Below are 10,535 nucleotides of genomic sequence, written 5' to 3'. Positions count from 1 at the left end.
TCCTGCTCCTCTGATGCTGCTTGGCCTGCTGTGTTCATCCAGCTCTACACCTTGTTATCTGAGCTCTCAGTGAAATTGTCAATGATGTCACAAGAGGTTCCTTTAATGTTGGTCACAGACAGATTTCACAGAACTGATCACTTTTTACATGGCTCACTAACCTTGACTGTCTTTAGGAGCTGCAGGTAGTCTTTAAATACCTTCAGGGAAACATGATATTCAACCCCTTGTTAATGTGTGCTGCCAATCATTATTAGGACGAGCACTTGTTGCTTGCCTAACTCAAAAATGAGAGTCCTCGATCAATTTTATGTATTGATTGCACAATGCAGTTTTACATGTTCCTACCCCAACAGGTCAAATATTGTAAAGTTGGAAAGGGAAAATGCATTTTTTTTGCAAAGTATGAAACAAATTTAAGACTGGATAACTCGACCTGATTTGAATTTAAAAACAAATTGTTATCAAAGATTAAAGGCAGAGGAATTCCACAATCGAAAAGGCTCAGTTTGTTAAGGTAAGTGTTCTGAAGAATGACAGGGTTTGACGGACTAAATGTCAAGTTTATTTCTGTGCTTCCTTATCCGTAATTCTTGCATTTGTGGTTTCTTTTTTATTCCTAAGTGCCTTGCTAAAAATACTGAAAGGACCAAGAAAATCAACTTACCAGAGTTTATATAGCAAATTGCCTTGGAATAGGAGACGAATTAACAAAAATAAACATCCCTCAATGGTAATTGCAATGAAGACCCAGCCCAGGAATTCCATCTCAAATGGACTCACGTAGGAATCAACTCCAAAATCCTTGGTCAGATCAAATTTCAATTGATTGTAGGATAGTTCTATCAGCCCAAAGGACAGGCAAAATTGTGGGAAAATGATAAAGACCCAGCGAAGTACACTGTAAACTCTCAACAGTTGCTGCAGAAAAGTAAAATAAACATAAACATTTTAATTCTAGAACTGATGTGTATATTGATAGCACATTTATTAGTTATCTCAGTCCCAAATTTACTTGAACTGTAGTCACCTTCTCCATTTCAATACATTTTGTATGAATTACTTACTTTTGTGAAATACAATCATAGAATCCCTACAGTGTGTAAACAGGCCATTCGGCCCAACAAATCTACACTGCCCCTCCAAAGAGTATCCCACCCTGACTCATTCCCCTAACCCTGCATTTTCCCATGTCTAACCCACCTAACCTAAACATCCCTGAACACTACAGGCAATTTAACATGGCCAATCCATCTAGCCTGCACATCTTCGGACTGTGGGAAGAAACCGGAGCAAACCCACATAGACACAGGGAGAATGTGCAAACTCCGCACAGACAGTTGCCCAAGGTTGGAATCAAACCCGGGTCCCTGGGCGCTGTGAGGCAGCAATGCTAACCACTGAGCCACGCGCCACCCTTAAAACTCAACTCAAGCAGTACTTGAACCCATAACCTTTGAATCACAACACTTTAGAAATCCAACATGCTCTCCATTGTACCACAGACCCAGACAGTTAAAATAGCCCCGCAACCCCAGGAATGCAGCTTAAAATCCATCTCTGGTGGGACTTGAACCCACAGCCTGTGAATGCCTTCAACAGCCTCAGACTAGAAGTCCAATGCGGTATCCATTGCAGCACAGAGCCTCCTATCTTTATGCCCTTGGAATTTAAATTCCTCGTGATACTATTTCTTCTGAAGGTACGCTCTGTTCTAAACTAGACTGATTTAACAAATACAAATTTAACAAATCAAAGCTGTAACAGCAAAACTCAGGTTGTTATGCCAGAGGAGTTGAAAGATATTCATCTTAACCCACACAAAAAAAGCAGTGGAAATTTAAGACAGATTATTTTTGTGGTAATCTACATACATAATTTGTTGTAAAAAATTAAATGCATAGGAGAAAGTCTACAATAGAATAAGGTTGTTATGACAGGGTGAATGGCCTGAGGAAGAAGCAGATCTAATGAACAAAATATCATATTTAATTCGGTGCTTTCTTATCTCTAAGGTTGCTGACATTGTTTTTTTTTTAGTTTTAAGCACCTTACAAAAAGTTCAAGACAGTCTGAATTCAAAAAGAGTATTTCCCACAATCCCAGAATTTTCCTTCAAGTTGAGATTCAAATAATTCCTTACTTTGGCTCTTTGTAAGAATTTTCGGGAATCATTTTAATCAAACACAATTTTTCCAAAAGTACACTTTAGGATTATTTTGGGGTTGCTTACTTACCTCTTGGCCGGATAATAAAGCCAGAAAACGAGGAAGATAGACTGCAAGGATTGTGCAGAGACCCAGCACTAAGTTAATTGCCACATATGTGATAAAAGCTACATCTGAGCTGGAGAAAAACCTTGACAGAAGATACATCCAGGGCATTGTGGCAAATCTGAAAGATAGAAAAACACAGATGAACACAGAGGAAACAATATAAATCCAATTTCTTGTGATTATGCATCAATAACAATTACCGTTCAAAGGTTGCTTATATTATAGCTTTATTTGAAACCCTGTTAATCCTTGACTCTTTCTGTCCAAATTACTGAAAGACATGACCTCCCCACGACTGTGAAATCATAGATCAATAAACCCGAAAACCATGGACCTGATTTTGAATTTAAAATTATGTGACTAACAGACAAGTATGAAGGTGTTCATTACAACCCAAGCAGAAACCTGAGCCAGCTGAAGCGACATTATGAAAAGCAATGGCACAAGGTAACTGCCATTGACAAATACAAATAAAAGCCATCAAGAGACATCAAGAGACAAACAATGGTTTCAACAGGAGTAGCATTCACACATCCATCATTCTGGAACCTGATATTCCTCACTATCAGGTTGAGATTGTAATGTTTACTATGACGGAAATGACATTATATCCATTCAGTCCTCTTGAGGCCAGGGCGTAGGCTGCTTGAGACGTATGTAATTACATCTCTGAACAGGTTGATTAGAAAATACCCAAACCAAGGGAAAAAGGGTGTTTAAACAGTGGACAACTCAGCAGGATGATAACAGGAAATGTATATGTGACATGAGTCATCATGAAAGGAGAACAACACCAGGGTGTGGTTCCTGCAGTCAGGAGAAGGAGGATGGAGACTGATCATTTCTAGGTTCAGGCCTAAAATCAACACCAGTACTGACCAACCGTGTGTGTAAAATTACAACTTTCATTCAAACTGTAGAGCAATTTGCACCTGGAGAATTTCAAATCACATTCAAATCATGAGGGATTTGAACTATGGTTAGTCATGCAAGTTTCAGTCAACTTTGTACAGGCATTTCCTGTAAAATGTTTGAAAAATCATAGAAGAAATCCTATGAGATCAATAAACAAATAAATCTGAGGTTGGGCTAAATTCCGTGTCATGTGCATTTGTTCTGTGATTAACCCTTACATTATCCCTGAAGTTCACAGTACCAAATTTCTCATGGCTCTGAAACTCCAAGGAGCAGAACATTCTGATGTAAGTGCTGACATTTACAAGTTCACATCTCCACTATTGATCCCACTGAAGAGACTGGAAAGTCTGACTGAAGGATCTTGAGCTGGGATGGGTTTGATCAGTGGGACCATGAGGTATTTCACCAGAAGAAATTTAGAAGGGGAAGCAGTTGAAAAATTAGAAAAAGCAAACTGTCAACATATTTGGGTTCACAAAGTTTCCAATTCTATCCTGTGGTTGGCCAGTGTGTGGCCTTTTCCTGTTGCTTCTTTTCTGTTAAAGAGGAAACGCAGGAGAAAGCCCTCTATGTGACTTGACGTTGTAATAATAGAGCACTTTCCAAATCACAAAGTAAGGCAGAAGTATAAGGCTCAGTTCCTGTTGCAATGCCTGTCTACATGGGAGCCCACCTTTCAGAACGTATCCTAATCTGTTCAACCTCATTTTCAATCTGTGCTGGTACCCATCAAGGCTCCAATCCTGAATCAGAGTTTTATTTAAATTTTCTTACTCTGACCAGAGGTGTTTATCATAAGGGCCATTGTCTATATGCTTTCAAAGAATTGCAAGATAACAATGAGGTATTGCCAGAATACACAGATCAATTAGCAAAAATGATGTTCAATAACTTATTCATCACATAGAATTTCTTTTATAACACAAAAACTATTGGACAGTCAACTGATCACATCTTTTGTGGTATTATAACACTTGTCAAAAACCCAAAATACTGAGAACATTTTTAACTTTCAATTCCACAATGTGTTCTTTTAAAAGAGGGCCAATGCAAACAAAAGTAGCTGCAGATGTAAATTAAGTGGCTGTCTAGAAAGGTAGACCCACAGAATGTCATACCTACAGATATGAAGGGAACTTCAAACAACAGCCCTTTAAAGAGGGGAAGAGCTGAGACAAAATAGTCTGGGCTATGATTTCTTGAGGCTACAAAGATAATGAGAGACTGATGACCTCTTGCTCAACAGCGAGCTACCTCCTGCATATTATGTCCCAAATTGCTTTTCCATTTAAAGAATACACATGGCCAGTGGTTAAAAAGTCAGTTTCAACTCTACTGGAGAGTGTGCAAGTTGATGTGAACACTCACATATGTAACAGTTAGATTCAAGCATCAGCACGTTTCTAATGTCACAGTCAAAGAACTATCCACGAGCCAGGGATAGTAGGAACTGCAGATGCTGGAGAATCTGAAATGCTGGATGAACACAGCAGGCCAAGCAGCATCAGAGGAGCAGAAAGGCTGACGTTTCAGGCCTAGACCCTTCTTCGGAAATGGGGGAGGGGAAGGGGATTCTGAAATAAATAGGGAGAGAGGGGGAGCAAATAGAAGATGGATAGAGGAGAAGATAGGTGGAGAGGAGACAGACAGGTCAAAGAGGCAGGGATGGAGCCAGTAAAGGTGAGTGTAGGTGGGGAGTTAGGGAGGAGATAGGTCAGTCCAGGGAGGACGGACAGGTCAAGGGCGCGGGATGAGTGGAATATGAGGTGGTTGGTAGTTGGTACCTCATATTCTGCTTGGGAACCCTGCAGCCCAAATGGTATCAATGTGGACTTCACAAGCTTCGAAATCCTCCCTCACCCTACCACATCCCAAAACCAGCCCAGCTCATCGCCGCCTCCCTAACCTGTCCTTCCTCCCACCTATCCCCTCCTCCCACCTCAAGCCCCACCCCCATCTCCTACCTACTAACCTCATCCCGCCCCCTTGACCTGTCCGTCCTCCCTGGACTGACCTATCTCCTCCCTACCTCCCCACCTACACTCACCTTTACTGGATCCATCCCCACCTCTTTGACCTGTCTGTCTCCTCTCCACCTATCTTCTCCTCTATCCATCTTCTATCTGCTCCCCCTCTCTCCCTATTTATTTCAGAACCCCCTTCCCCTCCCCCATTTCTGAAGAAGGGTCTAGGCCCGAAACATCAGCCTTTCTGCTCCTCTAATGCTGCTTGGCCTGTTGTGTTCATCCAGCTCTACACCTTCTTATCCACTAGCCACCTCTGGCTAAAAAAGATCTTCACTCACTCCAAGTGCTGCAAACCAGACAGAAGGAAATAGGACAACAAAAGGACTCTCTCACCCTGAATATGGAATTAAATCGCAGTAAAAAGGTGTTACAACTACAGAGTTTCAATCAACCTGCAAAACCTAAGGATTGTAAAACCAATTGTTCAACTACCAATATCAACGTTAGCAGTAACACTGCAATAGCCACTCTTTCTGAAATTTTCAGATATTGATCCACATATCTGTTCTTTTTTTTAACTTGTACCTTTTTGGACCCACCTCTTGTTTCTAATTTGTGTGCATTTGTGTTGTGTTAATTTGTCTTCTCATGTGTAGTAATTAATAAACTCACTGTTTTTATTAATTTAAGTAAGTCTGGTTAAATTGTTTCCCTTTAAAATCATAAGTTCATTTAGGTCTGGGAGAAAAGTAAGCATAAAACAAAGGGAGACTTCCTAAATTAATCTTGCTGCAACTAACAAAGGGATTCGGTGAATAAAGAAGGGGAGACAGTTCATCCTCTGACCTGGGGGATTAACAGTTTTGGGTACTATGTGTGGAACTGTAATGGATTGGGGAACCTCAGTTGGAATCTAGTCATAACATTGATCATTTATTTTCAAGTATTATTTCGCTGACTATAAAATGGCCTGATGTCTGGGCTGACACTTTTATAAAAAGAGCAGAGTCTGTTAAAGGCGAACATGTTGTGCAATCTTTGAGAATTTACTGAAGAAAGAGATTCTATTGTGCTTTGGTGACCTTAGGATGTTGCAAAACTTCTTATAGCCAATTCAATACAGTACACATATAGTCAGATTCCACAAACAGTAATGAACTAAATGATTAGGTAAACTAGTTTTGATTTTGTTTGCAAATTTAATATTGATCAGGATACCAGTAGGACTCCTCTGCTCTCTTCAAAAAGTGCTATAGGAACCTCAATGTCCTGAGGGGATACGTTTAACATCTTATTAAAAAAAAGAGACCAGCAATATGAAGCACCCCCTCCATTTACACTTCTGAAATTTATCAGTCAACAGTACGGGTAATCTCGACTCTAATGGCTACAACATTCAACTATCTGCTCTTCATGAACAATTCAGAAAGTGTTCCATATACCTGTTTCTTTGTAAAATTGTATCTACATTAAGTGCCTAGACCTTCAGAATGAGACTTGAAACCACGTTTATTTTGGAGTCTCGTTGATGCGACTAAACCATGGCCAATTCATATTTTTAATTGAATAGCCAAAAGTGCAGTCTATTAATCACTTCATGCAACATGTCGCAATCGGCGCTGTCTGGTTACATATCCCTTTCCAGCCTTTGAGCACTAAAGCTGTTATGTTCTCACCACGATCTGAGATAAGATCAGATCACTCAGCAAACGGAGTCAAATTAGGCATATTGTTGGTGTATAAGGTTCAAAGCCACACTTTGAAGTCATGTTTAGTTTTTGTTTACAATTTTCAACTTCAGTTTGATGTCTCAGTTCTTACCCAAATAAGATCAGCAGCAGGGTTGTAGCTCCTAGGTTATCTTTGTAAGTAAATGCTGAAAACTGGAAAGCTGCAAACACACAAATGCACAAAACTACCAGAACCAGATAATGGAGCTAAACAAAGAGAAAAGAAACACAAAGATCAGTTGAGAAGGGAAAAAAGAATACTCTAAAATTGTAGTTCTATTTCTTAGTTCTACTTATTATTCCACTGGTGGTTCCAGTTATTACATTCAACTCTTTTAAGCTGAATCAAATCATTTATAATCTTGCTATCTGGTTGAAATGAAACATGAACTTTGCTGTTAAGTTGTCACTAGGGTAGAAAACTATAAATCAAAGCTCCAGTATTGCCAGAGTTATCACAAAAGTTAAATATTTTGTAAAAGCACGCAAAATTCTCCAATTTGCCTGTCTTTTAGACCAAGGTTGATAAAAAGCATAGGCCAGGTGTTGTACTTAACAAGAAGACTATTATTACAAATAAATAAATACTAACTGTGGATAAACAATTATGAACTGTCAAAATATAACTCCACCAGTTAAAACTTTAACACCCTCCCTACACACTGATACAGATAGGCACACAAAAGTGGATATTATGGGTAGGGGGAAAGACTGGCAGGCAACTGCAATTATTCATATATCCTGGCTTCACTGAACCGCTCCTAATTTCCCAGCACTTACCTTTGTGCTGTTCGTTCTCCTTTAGAAAATCCTCCATGGGCCGGCACAACCCTCCTGTTTAGTAATCCCTTCTATTTCTCCGAATTCAAATTGTCTGAATATATTTTTTTCCTTTGCCCCAATATTCACTATCTGAATCCCAGTCCCTTGCAAATTCGAACCATCCCTGCACATTTAAGATCTCTTTAAGATCCTTAGGTTGGACATGCTTTCAACTATCCTCTTAATCACCCCTTTCTTAAGTCACCAATTGGTCAAGTCCCTTGGTTTGCTTATTATACTAAACACAATATTTACATGCAAGTTATTAGCTTAAAAAAAATGTTCACCAAACTTAGTCATTGGTCTTTTTGGTACCTTTAGCATCATTCCACACCCGCCCCCAGCCTATTGATTTGTCTTGTACTCTTTCGACTCCTTGTCTATCTCTACTCATAAACCTCTTCCCCTCTCTGTGTCCATCACCATCACCACTTGTAGTCCTGCACTTCAACCCTCATTTTGGGAAAATTCATGGCACGCAACAGTCATCTACCAGCTCTCCATCGGCTGCTTGCACTTGACATCACAATCATGGTATTCCCAGTTGTAGACTTGCTCGCTGAGCCGGTGTGTTTGATTGCAGACGTTCCGTCACCCTGCTCGGTAACATCGTCAGTGCGCTTCCGGTGAAGCGTTGGTGCTCTGTCCCACTTGTTATTTATATGCCTCAGTTTGCTGGGGTGGTTGGCATCACTTCCAGTTTGTCCCAGTCAAATTCATGTCCTTCTTTGTCCGTGTGTACTGAGACCTGTGTCTCTGGGTGGCTAGTTGATGTTCGTATATACTTTATTGTTAGTTTTCTTCCAGTTTGGCCTATGTAATGCTGCTCACAGTCCTTACATGGTATTTTGTATTTTACGTTGGCTTTATTGGTTATGGAAATGGGATCCTTTATGTTTGTCAGTAGCTGTCGCAGAGTGGTTGTTGGTTTGTGGGCTACCCTGATACCTAGGGAACAAAGTAGTCTTGTGGTCATCTCTGATATATCTCTGATCTACAGTAGGGTGACTCACGTGTCTGGCCTTGTTGTGTCTTCTTGTTATGGTCTGACGCAGAGGTAACGGTGGATTGTGCCTTTTGGGTATCCATTCCTTTTAAAAATGCCATATAAGTGTTTCTGTTCTGCTTTGTGCAGTTCCAGGTTACTGCTGTGTGGTGTGGCTCATTTGACCTTTCACTTCACCTTCAAAGACCATATATTCAAACAAATCAATGGAACACCAATGGGATCTCTGATATCAGGCCTGATAGCAGAAGCGGTAATGCAAAGATTAGAACGGACAGCGCTCCCCACTATCTAACCCAATCTGTGGTTCTGCTATGTAGATCACACCTTCGTGATAATCGAAAATGCACAAGACTAGAAGAAACCCACTGACACATAAACAACATCCTCACCGGAATAAAATTCACAAAAGAAGAAGAGAACAATAATCGACTACCCTTCCTAGGCGTAATGGTGGAACGTAAGAACAACAGGGAACTCCAGACCAGCGTATACAGAAAGACCACCCATAGGGACCTGATACTTCATTACATCAGCAACCACCTCAACACCCATAAACGAAGCTGCATCAGGACAATATTCAAATGAGCCAGAACACATTGCAGCAACCCGGAATTGCACAAAGCCGAGCAGAAACACTTATACGGAGTTTTTAAAAGGAATGGATACCCAAAAAGCACAATCCGCTGTTACCTCCACAACAGGAAGAAGACACAACAGGGCCACACGCACTAGTCACCGTACCATACATCAGAGACATAACAGAGATGACCACAAGACTACTCAGACCCCTAGGTAACAGGGTAGCCCATAAACCAACAACCACTCTACAACAGCTACTGATGAACGTAAAGGATCCCATATCCATAACCAATAAAACCAACGTAATATACAAACTAGCATGCAAGGACTGTGAGAAATATTACATAGGCCAAACTGGAAGAAAACTGATAATAAAAGATACATAAACATCAACTAGCCACCAAGAGACACGACCAGTTCTCACTGGTCTCAGCACACATGGACAAAGAAGGACAAAAATTTGACTGGGACAACACATCCATAATAGCACGAGCCAAACAGAAACATGCCAGGGAATTCCTGGAGGTCTGGCATTCCAACCGGAACTCCATCAACACACACATTGAACTGGACCTGATATACAAACCTTTGGGAAAGAGAACCGGAAATGATGCCAACCACCCCAGCAAACCGAGGCATATAAATAACAAGCGGAACAGAACACTGACGCTTCATCAGAAGCGCACTGATGATGTTATCTAGCAGGGTTACGAGATGTCTGCAACCAAGCATACTGGCTTAGCGAATAAGTCTACAACCTCATCCACAATTCATGGTATTCCCAGTCTTTGGTAAGAACAGATCCTAAGTGATGGAAAACTATGCAGATGAGCTAAGTTTGTTTTATCCAGCCAGAGTGTCCAATTGTAGTAGGGTGAAAGTGTGTAAGATTTATTATCAGCTCCATTGTACTGTTGATTTTTATTGCCAGCCTTTATCAGGGCATGTGCGACAGACAGTCACCCTGATGAATTTCATTATCAAAGACCTGTCAATCAGATGCTCTCACACAGTAAACATAGCATTTATCTCAGGAGGGAGGAGGGTAACTTCTTCAGGTTAGGCATCCTTAGAAGAGGCTTCGCAGTGGGGTGAGATAGTAGGAACTGCAGATGCTGGAGAATCCGAGACAACAAGGTGCAGGGCTGGATGAACACAGCAGGCCAAGCAGCATCATAGGAGCAGAGAGGCTGACGTTTCGGGCCTAGACCCTTGAAGGGTCTAGGCCCGAAAC

The 10,535-nt window shown here is 40.8% G+C and overlaps 1 long non-coding RNA gene across 1 annotated transcript; it reads right to left on the bottom strand.

Annotated features, from left to right (window-relative positions):
* Positions 1-674: 674 nt before the first annotated feature.
* On the bottom strand, positions 675-7,098 carry LOC125485257. The gene is made up of 3 exons (XR_007263993.1): positions 6,983-7,098; positions 2,238-2,394; positions 675-921 (listed from the first exon to the last, which is right to left on the bottom strand). It is a non-coding gene; the product is annotated as an uncharacterized LOC125485257 (long non-coding RNA).
* Positions 7,099-10,535: the final 3,437 nt, after the last annotated feature.

This window comes from Rhincodon typus, chromosome 2 (genome assembly GCF_021869965.1).
Source record: "Rhincodon typus isolate 14 chromosome 2, sRhiTyp1.1, whole genome shotgun sequence".
Taxonomy (NCBI): domain Eukaryota; kingdom Metazoa; phylum Chordata; class Chondrichthyes; order Orectolobiformes; family Rhincodontidae; genus Rhincodon; species Rhincodon typus.
Note: the sequence above shows the minus strand (reverse complement) of the source record. Positions and strands in the feature narration are given on the sequence as shown.